Raw genomic sequence first — 17,855 nt, forward strand, 5'->3', positions numbered from 1 at the left:
ACGTGTAATTATATTCATGCAACTATTCTACATGATTTATGCTTGCATAATATTTGCGTAAAAAGGGTATAGTAAGCACAAACCGCTTTCTTATATATATTTGTGAATGCATATATATATTTGTGCAAAAATTTTTACCTACCAAACTGCTCTGTCAGTTTTTGGTCTACAGACATGAAACTTCATATATAGGGTATTCGAACCCATGTGAAACTTTATATTTGGATTTTAGTCGGGTAAAAAAGTGTGAAAATAAAAAAAATGAAATTTGCCAGGTGATGGTCAAACGACGGCATTACGAATATGCATGCATAACGTAATAGCAATTGGTTAATGTTTTAATTTTTAGCCTTGCAACAAACAGTTCTTCATAGCTCAGATATTAATGTCACAGGAAAAAGTAAATCTTAAGCTAAACATTTTGGTTTCGATTCTCGGTGGGGGCACACGAGTCATTTTTTTTTTACTATTTAAATCATTACTATATATTGTGTTCAATATAATATAATAAATACGAAATCTGCGTTAATCAGAATGTCATATTTAAGCATATTTTACGACTAGGCAATGCCGTTCGACCTGCTAGTTTATATATATATATATATATATATATATATATATATATATATATATATATATATACACACTATAAGTGTTCAACAACACAAAATAATGTTTATCAAGAATAACATTTATATATACTAGTGGGACCTGTGGAAATTCCACAGCAGACTCTTTCACATGTAATATATTGATGTTGGCATTCTGCGGATATTCAGCGTAAATGGAGCCGCCATGATATTAGTGTAGCTCTTAGTAGTATATATATACTAGCAGAGAGATTCGCTGTTGCCTGGGATTAAATGAGGATCAACGAATGTTTAACCCTCCCATATTTTATTATTGAATCTGCGAAATCGACCATTTTTCAATCAAATCGATTAATCGCCTGCTCTAGTCAGGGACCGACTGTGGTGCACGAGGAGGAAACTTCACACTCCTCCTTGCAGTGACTTAGCTCACAATACTTTGTAGTCTACATTGCACTGTAGAGAACCTATTGCTGATTTTATAAACTTATAATGGCTTGAATTGAAGTTTAAAATGCAAAAGTCAAGTATCATGCTTCGATTATGCTCGAAACAAGAACATTCATTTTGAACGCGCCCCTGTCATATTGAAAACCAAACTGTTGATTTTATATGCCTTACCTTTCTGCTGGTGTGGGGATAATGCCTTGAATAATAGTTTAAAATGGAAGCATCTTGTATCATGGTGCAATTGTGATTTAGACCGAAATATTCATTTCGAACGTGCACATGTAATATTGAAGAACCAACTATTGATTTTATATATCAGGTTGTTCGGCTTGTGTTACAATAAAACTGTAGGCTGTGTAAGATGTTAACTTTGGTCAAAATCGCCTGTTCCTTTTTTCATTAGATTATTTTGATTATCGGTTATCGATACTTATCGAAGACTTTTTGATACAAAACCTATCTAAGAACACTGCCAGGCACATAAAGTGCCTTCATGTGAAATTTCATAAAAATTAGCTCAGCCGTTTTTGAATCTATAGAGAACGAACTCACATGCACAGACACACTCACACAGACAAAGTTCCTTTTATATAATACAGTGTCGAAAAATATTCCATTTCCGTTTGATGAAAATAGGTTTTCTTTTGTGTTACAGACCATTTACTAGTTGACCAATTGTGTACAAATCCTGAGAGCGACAGGAGCCTTCTATCATGTCTGGCAGTGATACAATGTTTAATAAGTGAGATCGAAGATGTGCCACTGTATGTCATGCTCTCTACCGATTCAAGTTATGACAACAGGACAATTGCCAGCACCCTCAAACTGCAAATCCGGACAGTTCAACGCTTTAGGGCACAGCTCAATGAACTTTCCGGCCACGGTTATGGTTTTTGGTATGGTTTCAAGTTAGGACCACATCAATCCACCTCACATCTTTGAAGTCGGCTTTAAAGTCAACACAAAAGTGTACCTGGATATGTTGAATTGTGTGGTGACCCCCTGGTGCAATCAGGTGGTTGCTGGCAGACCCTAGGTATAGAAGCAGGACTCGGTGCCATCCCACAAGTCCAAAGAGACTCAGGCTTGGCTTCAGAAGCAATGCCATAACTTTGTATCTTTCTCTTACTGGCCCCCTACTCCCTCGACCTGGGCCCTGTTAGGCTACCTCGTTTTGTTATATGTCGAGAACATCACCAACATGATCGCCACAACACCAAAGCCAGCCTGATCGCCGCCATCTGCCGAGTATTCGCCGAGCTCCTGCTGGCACTTGTGGAAAAGGCATACGCCCAGTTCTGGACCCGTATTAAGGCAATGATTGAGGCTGAAGGCAGCTACATTGAATAGATGTCAGCTCTACTATATAATCAAGTTATCTTAAATGATTTTTTAAATAAAAGTTTTAAAATAAAGCTCTAGTGTTGCTTTCTTTAGGGCGACACATTTATCGTTCCACCCGTTAGTAGGGATGTGTTATAGGTCTTCTCTTGCTTATCTACAGCGGAATAACCAATCCATGGTCAGATGAATCTGCCGTGTGAAATCTCGTGAAACTCAATACACTAAGTTAGTTACGCTGTATAGAAGTTATGCGAAAGATGAATTGATTACACTGGTATTGTTATGTGGAACGTTCATCCTCCTGGATAAACTGTCATAGAAGCATGGATGTCTTGACTCGGAGGAAGGTTGACAAGCCGAGGATAATTTGGAAGTGATTAGACAAAATCGCACAAAATGAAATTTGAAGAGTGCTGAATGGTGAGAAATTGAGAATGAGCTTGTGTAATATCAGAAAATATCTTCCACCCTGAACAAGGAAAAACTGGCGCTAAATGAATACAAGTTGGCAATTTGTATAAACCAACGAAATATGTTTGCGCTGGATAATGTACTGGCTTCATCTTTGACCAGATGGACGAAATAACGTTGGTGCTGTTGGAAGAAGCTATCTGGTGATTTCTGTTCTTGTGTCTGAGCTTCTGATTTGCTGGAGGCTGGAGACAATCACCCCAGTGGTACTCCTGCCGATTTATATCAAATGAAAAACCAGTAGATCATGCAATTAGAATGTATGACTGCTACAAGAGAATCATCACTCTAGCACTTTTCATTGAGCCTTTTTCTATTTTCAGAACTGTTTACTTGTAACGCAGCATGGTCTATAATGAAGAATATAATGTGGTATTGTGATCAAGCGAAAAGGAATGGGAGAGATTAGTTGACCGACTAAGCTAGAGCGTTTGATCTTTTGTATACGAGAGATTGTGACACGGAGAGAAATATTGAAAACTACAGTTCAATACAAATATTCTATGTTAATAGCAGAAATTGAAAGAAAGTGTGGCAAGTTCTGCCTCAATAATTCATATGTCTTTCCAACCTCGGCTGTTACTCTACTGTGTGCAAATCTTCATTTTATTTATAGATCGATGACGTTATCTCTCTCTATATAAAGTTGTTATATATATCTATATCATATTTCTCTTAATATATCAGTCTATTTGTTTGTTTGTCTGTCCGTTCGTTCCCCTTTTTTCTCGGGAACTTCTAGGCCAATCTAGCTGAAATTTTGTTTGGACGTTTGCTATGATATGATGCAGCAAACGAAGTATTATGGTATCCGTTCGATGCATAATTATGAATTAATAGGGATCAATATGGATTAATATTAAAATCAGAAAAAATGAGCACAAATTTAACTATATTAAATCATCAATTTGGCATAAAACACTCATTTTAAATCAATGGTTATCACTTTTAACGAGCAAAACGCTTAATATATATCTATATCTATATCTATATCTATATCTATATATATATATATATATATATATATATATATATATATACTTCTATATTCGGCATTCATTACTAAACTAATTAATTGAACATTACAAATTTTTGTACCTAGTTGCTAGGCATTTAAGAGGGGGTGCAAATGTAGGCTATATTTAGTTTAATTGAGTTTCATGCAACAGACCAAAGATAGAGATGCAATACTTTTGTGAAAATTCTAATATCTCCTTTTTTAAAAAGAAATCTTTAATATAGTTATTAAACATCAATGAATAAATATTCTTCAACTTTCAATTTCTTTAAAGTATTTTAAATGATTTGGTGAGGATATAATATGAGTAAAATCTCAAACATTTCAAATATTAACATTTAATTTGATCCATCGTCATAAGATACCAACTAAGCAAGCGTCCTTTAATTTCAATTTAGAATTTGAAGATCATTTATCATTTGATGCCTTATTTATTGTTAAACTTGAAGGCTTATCTTTGAGACATTTTCTAGAATCCAAATAATCTTTTTTTTTTTTTTTTTTACACAGTGATCACCACTTATCAAGGCCCGGAAGCCACTCAGGGATAAGGGTTATTGCAAGTACATTACGTTAGTGAGGAGATTTGCTGATATGTTTACTTAAGGGGGCGGTTCATTAGGAATTTGTTAACATTGGACTTGAAGACAACCAAGTTGTAGTCCGGAGGGAAGCAGGCAGACGGAACAGAGTTCCACAGGCGTGCAATTCTAAGAAAGAAGCTTTGTTTATGGAATCTGCGTTTTGATTTAGGCACAGATATAGAGTGGGGGAAATTTTTCACAGTGGATTCAGCTAGACGGGTGTTTTTCGTGAAAGATTGGCGAGGGGGGACCAGAGATTGGAGTTCGGACGAGCATCTGCCATGGAAATAACGGATTTTGATGAAAATTGGAAGCAGAATCTATGTTTTAATATTATTACATCTTGACTTTTAATCTTTCTTAGAACATATAAAACTGGTTAAAAACTGGTTTCTTTGGAGAATTAATTTTACCTTTCCTAGGATAGGTATTCTTCTCGTACAATCTTTTGGCAAATAAAGTAATCATTTTTGTCATCCAAAATATAAATTTACTTCTCCAACACAGTTTTCTTCAAAACTCATATGTTATTATTAATGTTACTAGACGTTTTAACCTATTAAAAACGAGCAAAAGTTATGCCCCGTTGATTAAGAATGAGTGCTTTATGCTAAATTGATGGTTGATTAAGATTAAATTTGTACTCATCTTTGCATTCAATACTAATCCCTATTAATCCATGACTGTACTTCAAACAGAAACCATAATACTTACTTCACTACACTTTATCATAACAAAGGGGTTTTTTTTTACATCGTAATCACCACTTATCAAGGCCCGGAGGCCACTTGAGGATAAGAGTTAATGAGTGTACAGTAGTCAATGGGACAATATCGCAGTAATCGTTAGTAGTAGTACATGCAGCATAATCCATTGACACACTGGTTCTCGTCAGATCACTGAAGTTAAGCAATGTTGAGCCTGGTCGTTACTAAAATGAGTGACCAATTTGGGAATTCCAGGCGCTGTATGTAGGAGGGCGTTAACACCTCCTAGCAAGAGTTGCAAAAACCTAACGTCATCATCTTCCCTGACAGGGATATATATGCAACTGAAGACCGCTTGTGAATTACATACTCTCATGAAACTTCCTCCTTTGGAGGAAGCCGGTGAAACCTGAATAGGGTTAGTGTTGATGCACACACACACACACACACACACACACACACACAATCGTTATTAGTGGAAATTTGGTAAATTGGATTACTTAAGGGGACGACTCATTAAGAACTTGTTTATGTTAGACTTGAAGATGGTCATATTGTAGTCAGCTGGAGAGGAGGCAAACGGAAGAGGCATGCAGTTCTAAGAAAGAAGCTTTGTTTATGGAATCTATGTTTAGGTTTGGTCACAGATAAAGAGTGAGGGAATTTATTTATAGTGGTGCAGATAGACGAGTGTTTTTCAGGAAAGTTTGGTGAGAGGCGAGGGCCATAGATTGGAGCTCTGACCAGGTCCATGTAAAATTGCAGCTAGATTGGCCTAATAGTTTTGGAAAAAACAAAGGAGCAGACAGACAGACAGACAGACAGACAGACAGACAGAAATATAATATAGACTACTGTACATGTTTCGTCAAAATGACAAAAAAATTATACATCGCCAGTGTTAGCACTAGCATTCACATAAAATCGTAGAAGTTAGTTTAATTTTTCATACATAAATTATTATCATTTCTGATGACATAAAAAAATAAAAAACATCACTGTGTACTGTTTATTTAGACTCAGGAATTTCTTTCGGGATTCGTTTCAGACTATGTGGATTGTCTGACTTGCTATTTGCTTCATTACTTGCCCACAACACTTGATATGGTTTTCTTTTACTAATATTTTGGTGAAAGGATGAAGTAATATTTCTATATGCTTCTATAGAAAGTTATGTATGTGTATACGTTTACAGAATCCACTCATAAAATAATCAATCATTATAGATTTTTGAACACAGCTGCTAAGCGCAAGAGGTTCAAATGTGAGCTATATTTAATTTAGTTTTATGCAAAAGGAAAAAAAAATGTTAAAGTCCTCCATGAATATTTTTCATGAAATTTTAACAATAAATCAATGCATCAATTAATAAATATCAGCTAAATTTCAGCTTCTTTGGAATATTTTTACAGCGAAAATACGGGCACAATCTCAATTCAAATATTTCAGATTTTTATTGTCATTCGACACCAATTAAGCAATAGTTCCCTGCAATTCAATTTCTTCTTAAAGCCCCTTAAGCTTAAGCCTTAGAGTTGAAACATTTTATAAAATGAAAATCATTTAATGGATTTGGGTCAAAATTGAAATAAAGATTCTGAACATAAAGTTTTATATTATTATATTTTGATTTAAATTTTTGTTAGGACACATAGAATAGTACAAAACTGTTCTGTTCAATGAATTTATTTTACCTGTCCTGGGACGGGTATTTTTCTAGTTTCTTATAAATATATAAATAGGCAAATTCAGGCATATTGATCTTTATTATAGAGTGGAAGATTATTTGCTTGTTTTTAACATTCTACTCCCTCCTCTCAAAGGTGCACGTCATCAGATTGAAGCTAAAATGTATTAATAATAGTTTCTATATAATCACACTTGCGAATAAATGGTAATATATGCTCTCTCTTGAAAATAAAACAAAAAAAAACTTCTATTTAGAAAAGGAAATAAACCATTGTTTATGGCTGGAAATGAATTCCAAAAGTGAGCAATTAAATTCTCTAGTTTGAAAATCCACCGCCATAATTGTTTTAATCAAATACAACATTTTTTGCGCTTGTGTGTACAGCCATTCGAAAGGTGTGTATGATTGTGCCGATGAAATAAAAATACTTTGATTTCGATATGTGGATGCGGCCATTTTATGTCTTCCTTTTGTGAAACTAGCAGGAAGGTGAAGCCATGTTCGAAGAAAGTGCTTTTATACAGTATTCGATTTACAAAACTCAAATAAATAAATAGATAAATAAATAAATGAATAAGAAAGAAACTGTCGTGAGAAAACGAGTGGGGGTTGAGAGAAGAACAACGCATTTTATTAAAGGTATTTTTGCTGTTGATGCGAACCTCCATAAAAGTGTCTGCAAAATTATAAAACCTTTTTCTTCATATTATTATTATTATTATTATTATTATTATTATTATTATTATTATTATTATTATTATTATTATTTTCTCCCCTCTCCATTTTCTTTACCTTCTTCTTCTTCGTCTTCTTCTTCTTCTTCTTCTTCTTCTTCTTCTTCTTCTTCTTTTTATTATTATTATTATTATTATTATTATATACTCACTTGGAGTTCTCACACAAGCCCAAATCACATTCTTAGATCATTTGTAGACATTTGTAGACATGTATGCAGACAAAGCCACTATCTATGACAACATTTCTAAGGCCAGCAATGACCAAGATCTTTCTGATCTTGAGCACTTAGTGCAATGGGGAAAAAGTTGGTTGGTTAATTTTAAAGCGTCTAAAACAAGGCGTCTCTTTTCAAACTGGAGAATTTATTTGCTCAATTTTGGAATTAATTTTTAATCATAAACAATGTTGTTGTTTTTTTGAATATACGTTTTCTTTTTTCCGAGCGAGCCTAAAGTACCATTTATTTGGTAACGCTCTTATCCTCTCCTGTCCTCAATGAATGGCTCTAGTCTTGAGGAAGCATCATGCTTTGAAAACATCTTGGACTGACCTTCACTCCTGATCTTAAATGGAACACATGCATCAAATCTATTGCCAAGGTAACTCAAAAACTGTTTGGATCCAAGAGGTATCTCACTCCCAATGAAATCCTCTACCTATATCAGAGCCAAATGCATTCTACGATGAGGTACTGTTCTCACAGCTGCTCAGAGCTCCCTTTCCTGCCTGAATAAGATACTTTGAAATCTGATGGCCATGTCCTTTTCTCATCCCATTTACCGCTTTCTCATAGAAGAGCTGTTGCGAGTTTACTTCTGCTCAATCATTATTTTATGGCAGGTGTTTGACTGATCTTCACTCTATGGTTTTCCCATGTAAAAGCATTAACAGCAAACATCCTATAAGCTGCAAAGACTATCAGCAATTTATTTCACTTTCTATAAATGAAAATTCCACAAGCAAAGCTTTTTTCCTAGAACTGCTCGATCGTGGAACACAATACCGTGGATTTGCTTCTCAGCTGACGGTAACATGGTCGTTTTCAAGTCTGGTGTAAACAAATTCTTGCTGAGCCCTACCCTAAAATAAATTAACTTATCAAATTACCGCTATTATGGATCATCACTTATTAATCCTTATCCTTGAGTGGCCTCAAGGTCTTGGTAAGCAGTGACCATATAGTAAAAAATAACCTTTGCAAATGAATTATCACAACAGACGCTGTCCATTGACTTCTGGTTGGCAATGACCAGTGTTCATCACTGGAATTTAGGTGGCAATAAGCTTCCCCACGGGTACAGTACTTTCATACCTATCCAGTGGAGTTCTGGTTAGTGCTTTCTCTCTTCAGTCATTCCAGCCTCTTTGATTCTTTGACTATTTGGTGTGGTGCCAGTTGATGCGAACACTACATCTTTTTTTTGGGGGGGGGGGGTAGTTGACTTACATTTTTGCGATTTTATTATTATTATTATTATTATTGTTGTTGTTGTTGTTATTGTTGTTGTTGTTATTCATTTTCTCTCCTTCTCATTCTTCTTATTATTATTGTTGTTGTTATTATTGTTCATTTCCTTTCCTCCTCTTTTCTTCTAGTATTGATCATGAATGCTTTGGCAGAATTACTTTAACCTCATCCGATATTAATAAGTTTTGTCGATCATGATAATTTGTTGTCTCAAAGACTGATGGAATATCTTTTATGAAGAACAGCTGAGACCATTCTGAAGACTACGAGATGGATTCCAAGAGATTGGCCTAATCTGATTCGGCTTTCCCAGAAGGAAAGCCAAATTAGTTAACCGCTTAGAAACAATGCAACATTTTATCTACAGCTTCATCCTCATCCCACATACAATCCGCATCTGATCTTATGATATCGATCACATGATGTTATTTCTTGAGATTTTTTTAGATGGGGATTAATAACTTAGATTATTTAGAATATTCCGACTACTGTTCGCATCTTAGTTGTTATTTCCTTCTTCAGGTATTCCTTTTCAAATTCGCGAAAATTTTATGTACGAAATGTCGAACTACCACTTTTATACATCCTCACTGCAGTTCATAATGATTCAAAACAAAACACAATATTTTATTAGTTTGAGAAGAAAGCTCTTATGGAATTTTCATTTTGATTTCAAATGATATATTTTCAAATAATTTTTCGTTACAATACCTTTACTTTATTTATCATTTTAAAGAGCGTTTTTCGCTCTATTTAATCGATTAAATTACAATCGTTTTAAAACGCTTAGGTCTTCTTTTCATAACGTTGAATACAAGATGGAAAAAAGGAAATTTTCTTATTTCAATTCAAGCTAAGCCGAAAAGCTACTGAAAAAGCTCGCAATATCAACGAACGAACTCCACTACTGAACGCACAGCACAATGGTGGTTTAAGAAATTTTGTGGAAGTGATGAAAGTCTTAAAGAGTGTAATGATCAGCCATCTGGTGTAAACAACGATCAATTAAGAGCCTTAGTCGAAGCCAATTTACACACAACTGTTCGAGAACTTGCTTCTGAATTTAACGTAACGTATATGCGATTTTCAACCACTTGAGAGAGATTGAAAAGGCAAAAAACTTGATAAATGGGTGCATCATGAATGAATAACAACCAAAAGAAATGTCATTATGTCAGCTTCCCTTATTTTATCTAGCAAGAACGACCCGTTTCTCGACCAGGTTGTGACTGGCGATGAAAAGTGGGTTCTTTACAACAATTGGCGACGCTCAGCTCAGTGATTAGACATCGACAAAGCTGCACAACGTTCTCCACGACACTTCCCAAAGCTAATGTTGCACCAAAAGAAGGTTATACTGACTGTTTGGTGGTCTGCGACTGGTCTCATCCATCAGTTTTTTGAATGAACGTGAAACCATTATGACGGTAAAGTTCTTTTAACAAATGGATGAAATACACCAGAAACTTCGACAACAACACCCAGCATTAGTCAACAGAAAATGCCCAATTCTCCGCCACGACAATGTCCGACCACACATTGGTAAACCGACCCTGCAGAAGTTGAATGAATTGGGCTACAGAACTCTGCCTTATCCGCTATATTCTCCAGATGTCTCATCTACAAACAATCACTTTTTCAACTATTCAGCAACTTTCTGTAGAAAAATACTTCAAAAACCTAAGTGATATCAAAAACGCCTTCAGTAACTTCATCGCCACCAGAATGCAAGATTTTTACGTCACTGGCATCAATACACTTGTTTTGCGTTGGCAAAAGTGTGTTGATTCTGATGGTGCTTATTTCGATCAATAAACTTTTGTTTGTAACCGAGATATGTTCATCTGAATTTAAAAGTTAAATACCGCAAGACTTTCTTGCTAACCTGATATCTGTTCATAGTGGGTGGAAAGAGAACAATCTACTCCAGTGAGTTTAATAAAGGAATTGGTTAAAAGAATCCATATATTTAAAAAGAGTTTAAAAGATTATACATGCAGAAAAGGAATTAAAAATATGTATATACGAAATACTAGAAATTTTTCAGTTGTTTTTTTTTTATTTCCTTTTTTTTAATTTTCCTGTGTTGGTGGTTTGGTTTATTTTTTTCGACGATAAAGGCACTCTTTCTGAGTTATTTCATATTTCATCTTCGTCATCATTACAACCACCACTTCCAGCACCAGCTGGTCCTGGATATGACCTAAAACTATATCCGATGGTGAAGCCCAACCTTGCGGGCCTTGGGGAGTGTGGAGCCACACTTTAATTGCCATTGCTCCCAGGTCAACTCTGACCCAGAGTGGTAGTACCTGTTAGGGTCCCAACTATGGGTAAATAGAATCTGACCTAAAAAAAAAATATACTCCATAAAAATCGTTCCTCAAAATAACTAGATTCGGCATTAAATAACCTGAAAAAGGTTGATATGCCGTAAAACAAAAACAACCAACCAACCAATACAGCACCAGCACCAGCACCAGCACTACCACCACTAATATAATCATTATCATCTCCACCACCACCACCACCATCATCATCATCATCATCATCATTATTTTACCATCCACTTGCTATGATGGCTTCAAGAAATTGATGTCCGAACTTACCTATTTCTGGCCAGGTATTTATATATTCCTCTTTTCTTGTGTCCATTTTTATCACTTCTCATTCTTTCCTTATCCTTCTTCTATAAACTGGACCTACTACCTTAACGGTTTTACATCTACTGATCCTGAACTCTCGTCCATTCTTTCAACATAGCCATCAACATTTCCCGTTTTGCACACATTTGTCTAAACTGGCCAGATTAATCGTCTTGTGAGGTCCTCAGGAACGAAGTGTCTTTAAGGCTCACATTACAAATGCATTGTTTAAATCTCATATCATTTTATCCATGCAACACATGTCCTCCACGCTCCCTGGCCAGTTTACACTTCCAGACATCATCATAATGCGTATGAAAAAATCAGTGTACTTGACTAATTGAACACAAGGTATTTTACATGGAGCTGCTCAGAGGAATTATGGCTTTATACCGGTTACCACCACCACCACCAGATTTGCAAACGCCATAAGGAAACTTGCAAGGATCTTTCAGATTATGTAGGTTAGAACAACTCGAAATCTCTTCAGCTCCACAGGTTAAAACTTGCATGCAGTTCTTCTGATTCTGCAATAATTACTGAAACACAAAATAATTGTGAAAAAAAACAACCTTTAACAAAACTTAGAGGAGAAAAATTGCTCAACATAAAATAGTCAGTTAGAAGAATTCCCAAAGCAACAGAGAGAATCACGTGTGATATTTGACCATTGTGGGAGAGAAATGAGGGTGAAAAGGGCGGCAAATAGGTTTAGCTTGGCTACACTCGGCCGCCTCATGCGGTAATTTCGCAAGTGAAATCAAAATAAAAGATCTATTAAGCTTTTTGGCTTTGTTGATGTCTTTCTGTGACTGGATTGAATACGATTATCTACATTAACGTGATGTGGTTGCTGTCGTTAAGAGAGGAATCTATGGGGCAGAACGAGGCAATTTCGCTATCTGCAAAAATAGGGTCTTCGCTCTTTTGACAATTCTGGACGTTCTTAATTGGAACTAAACAAAAACAAAAAAGTAAAAACAGGAGTCCTGTTTCTCCCCTTACTTAAAAAAATAAAATTGCACTTCTGATCAGTAATTTTGTCCCTTTTCCACAAAACTGAACTAAACTAAATATGATCCACATTTACACTTAGTAGTTGTGTTAAAAAATTTATAACGATCAGTTCATTAGTTAAGGAATGAATCTTATACATACAAATAAATAAACATTTAAACAAATCATCTCTCTCTCTCCTTCTCTCTCTCTCTCTCTCTCTCTCTCTCTCTCTCTGTTTAATGATTGTATGGTTATAATATCATTGATGCACATCCACTGAAACTCCACTGTTTACCACAAAGTGCTCGATGACAAGCGGATCGTAATTATTCATACAAACATTTTAGCTACATATGTGCATACATATTTCTGTTACAACTCCTTTAAAGAAGCTGCTCCTTATGGCCCAATCTTCTTGTAAACCAAATTTTATATAGTCCTTCTTTTTCATTTTTTTTCATTTTAACAAAAGAAACTAAAGAATATGAAAGAAAACAAAGAATGGAAGATTAAAAAAAAAAGAAGTTGAGGAATAAAAGGATTGAGTACTTAAAATTTGTGAGGCTCTGATTTTTGTACTATCTTGCATTTTGTGTTTTCCTTCATCATTTAATAACGAAATGGTAACCTATACATGTAGTTTAGGATTTAGAATTGCCAGCGCCAATTTTAACCATTAACTGGAACTCATTCACTCACTAGCAGGCCCGTACTTGTGAGCATACTCCGTTCTTTTTCTCTCGTGATCTACCTCCCAATGTACACACACATTTGCATATATATATATATATATATATATATATATATATATATATATATATATATATATATATATATATATCACAATATAATATACATGAACAACATACGTAAATGTACATCTACATCTACACTGATATATACATGGATATATACACATTATATATGTATGAATTGTGTGTATTTGGGCAGCGTTTTTTTTTTCATATAAACAAGCATTATTAAAGGGAACACAAAGCTTCTGTTTGATTATACCTTTTTTATTTTTCATATCTTTTTTGTGTTGGAGTCGAAATTGTTGATATAGGCGTCATAAGTATTATTAATAACGTTTTAACACACACATATATATCTATTTGTATTCATAATTGTGAGATTATATAATCTCATAATTATGAATCCATATAAATAACTAAACCCTCCATCTTAAAATTATCATGTCAATCACACATGTTTAGCTATTACTTTTATTAAGCTGTATCACTTCCTCTATCAATATATATAAAACTCAATGTATGTATGTGCGTTCTATATAGAAAGAATGGTTAGAGAAGCTTCATAAAATCTAAAGGTGTATTCTTATGTAAACTTTATTGGAGAAGACAATGGAAATTTTGGATATAATCCATAGCCCTTGAGCCCCTGGAGGGGCATAGGCCATTTACATCTTTTTGTAGATGTTTTTGTAGCGAGTTCTTTTTACAAGGTGATTGTGCTGGCCCCACGCCTAACCTTCCCAGAAGGTACATACAGCGCTTAGCCTTCCCAAATGGTCACCCATCTGGTACTGGCCAGGCTCAACGTTGCTTAACTTCAGTGATCTGGCGAGAACCGGTGTGTCAACGTGATTGTGCCGTACTGTTGATATAGGCTTCATAAGTATTACTTGTAACGTTTTTATACACACACAGAGTCTCTTTCTCTTTCTCTCACACACACACACACACATATGTATACACACACACACACACACACACACACACACACACACACAAAATAGGCCAATTAGTACATACTTATATATATATGACGTCGAGTCACCCTGCTTTTGCGGCCTCCGCTAATCGAGCCAGAGATGTCTCGTGTCGCGGGGTTCGAATCGTTCGACTGGTAGTAATCGTGACACCCTGCACTGAAGAATCCCGAAAGGATGAAACACTAGTGTCTGTAGGTATTTAATTATTATAGTAAAAAAATAATTATATATATATATATATATATATATATATATATATATATATACACTAGTTGTACCCTGTCATGCGTTGATATGGCTCAATTTGGTGTAATGGAAAAGTCTAATAAAAAGAGAAAATGCATGTTTCTTATATTCTTAGTACAGCAATCCACTCCAAAACGTAAAAAAGGGCGAAACTGGAAAAAAAATGGTACTCTTGCAGAATTGGATCCAGATCCTCGGGAGTTACCGTCAATCACGGCTTGGGCTCGACCAACATTCAGTGGATTAAGCCGAACGTTGCTAAAACGTTGAAACGCTAAATAGAGTTTTTTTTTTATTATTGTATTCAAAAATGTGAGTTTTTAATTAATATTTGGGTGAAGGAGTGTTACTATGCACAGATTCGAAAAAGTTTTTCAAAAACGAATAAATGAAAGCAAAGGTAAGGTAAATTACGTTTCTACCTAACTGGATAATGTTTTAGTGTTTTTATTTAATGTAAAATATTTAATCGGCTCAAAAAACTCAATGTTTATCGATGTTTTTGAAAAAGACGAATGGTCGCGGACTCTATTGAATATGTTAAGTTTGGGAAAATCAGTTAAAAACTAAAAAATTATATAAAACAGTGTCGGGCATCCACTGATTATATGTTATCGTGGCATAGAAACCCACCAAATATGCCAGCCTGACAGTGCTTTGTATAGTTTTTCAGTTTTAAATCATTTTCCCAAACTAAACATCATCAACAGTGTCGGCCACCATTTGTATTTTTCAAATACACTGATAAACACTGTTTTTCGAGCCGACTAAACGTTACAGTAAATAAAATTTGTTTTTCTGAATTTCTTACCTGTGTGATTCATCAGTTTCCAAAATTTAAAATGGATATATTGTTTAATTTACCAGTCTTGTATTTATAAGATTAGGATTAATCCATTTAACTACTAATCACCCCCACTATGATTAGTATTTTGTAATATTTATATTCATATTTATTTAACATTAAATATATAAAGGTTAAAAATACTTATACATTTTTTTAATGTAATTATAAATACATTTTATACATTGCTAATATAGTTTTGGATTTCCTTTCTTAATATATTCTGGTTAATCTTAAACGATTCAAAAGCATCAGGATACCGAACAAATGCTTTCTTTAACTGTTTAAATATTTTAGTTTTATCCCACCTTGTTTTATCATCCTTATTACTAAGCTAGAACTGGTGGTATAAAATCTGTTAATTTTAAAGTAACGCGAGCTATTCTCAAAAACTCTGACATAATGGTTCCGTAAAACATAAAAACAGGGCAAGTACTATCTTTGTGCGGCATAGTACTATTTGAAAGGGGAAAGCGTTTATTTTATCAAATATTTTATAAAGAAAAATCCCATCTTCAATTTTTATATCTAAATCCAGAAATTTAGCCTGCTGTCCTCTATGTTCACAATTTAATTCTAATTCCTTTGGATATATAAGATGCTTTTTTTTATTAATTCATCATTGTCGTTTATACATATAAGATCATCTATAAATCTCCTACACCAATGAACGTTATATATTTTAGATATATCAGTTTTTATTAGTGATGACATATATATACTCGAGTCTATGTAAATACAGATTTGCCCAAAATGGTGCAGGATCCAATCCCATAGGGATACCTATTGTTTGGAGTAATATTTTATTTCCTATTTGAAAATAGCATTCTTTAATAATATAACTTATAAGTATTTTTAAAATACCTTTAGTAACACTTGCTAGTGTATATATATATATATATATATATATATATATATATATATATACACTGCTAGTATATATATTATACACTGCTAGTATATATATATACACTGCTAGTATATATATATATATATATATATATATATATATATACACTGCTAGTATATATATACACACTGCTAGTATATATATATATATCTATCTATATTTTTATAAAGTAATAGGGTTCGTGTGTTTCTGTCTGTGTGTACAGCTCTCCATCATCAACGAAATATAAAGGAGGTAAGAGGGTAGATCTCTCCTGGTAGAGAAACATTAGAACCCATTTTAGGATGTTTCTGTTATAGGAGACATAAGAATCAATGCCTAATTTCTTTATATACTAGTCTACAAACCACCCCCATATCGAATGACTTATGCTCATTTGCATATCACATTATATTAAATCTCTTTAACTAATTACCTCGACCTTATTACATATTGGAAATATTCTAATCATTTCAACTGTACTATTTACAAAATCTATTTAACATTTAATTATTTAATATATTTTCATTTAATTTTATATTCGATTTATTTCACTTTACGTATATTATCAAAACAATTCATTGGCGAGGAAAGCTTTATGTTTTGGGATTGTATTGAAAATGTAATGGAAATTTCAATTTCGTTCCGTTTTAATCTTTTATATTTTACTTGCCAATATAATTGAAAGAATACAATTCAACTATCGTAATTTTATATAAATAAACAAAAACAAATATTTTAAAATAAAACTTTATTAAAAAAGAAATAATTTTATTTTTAAATGAAAAAAATCAATTTAGTAAAATAATTGTATTAAACACCCCCAGCCTTGTCAGCAAACCTGTAAACCTATAAAAGTTAACATTTCGAATGTAAACAGTGATTTTTCGATTTTGTTAGCGCTTGCCGCAATTAAAGACAATTAAAACGGAACTAACTTTATTTCCATTCTATTTTTTAAACAACCCCCAAAACATAACGCTCTCTTCCAGTTATAGCCAATGTTTTTTTAATTAAATAAAACAGGTCAAAATAAACAGATAAGCGCATTTTCTTTTACATTTTTCTTACAACCATTGTCATTTAACCAACTGCAGGATACCGTTACTTTTGTGGGGTTGTTTTGAAAATGGCACGGAGATTATAATTTCGTTCCAATTTAATCTTTCTGGTCGAGCCTATTTCGAAAGCCTGTCTTATCATAGATTTGAACTACAAATAATTTATTACATTTTGATTATTACTATCTTAAGACTTAAAGCTTATATTTATTTCATTTTTCTATTTATATATTGAATTAGTTATTTCCAGTCTTATTTAAACTTAGCGCTTTCTTTAAACCGGATGAACCTTTTATAAAAATATGAGTTTAACGTAAAGAACACGAACAAGGTTTTATTCAACTGAATTTCTTCCAGTTTACTAACAAAATATATA

This window comes from Euprymna scolopes, chromosome 12 (assembly GCF_053919585.1).
Source record: "Euprymna scolopes isolate OS-2025 chromosome 12, ASM5391958v1, whole genome shotgun sequence".
Taxonomy (NCBI): Eukaryota; Metazoa; Mollusca; class Cephalopoda; order Sepiida; family Sepiolidae; genus Euprymna; species Euprymna scolopes.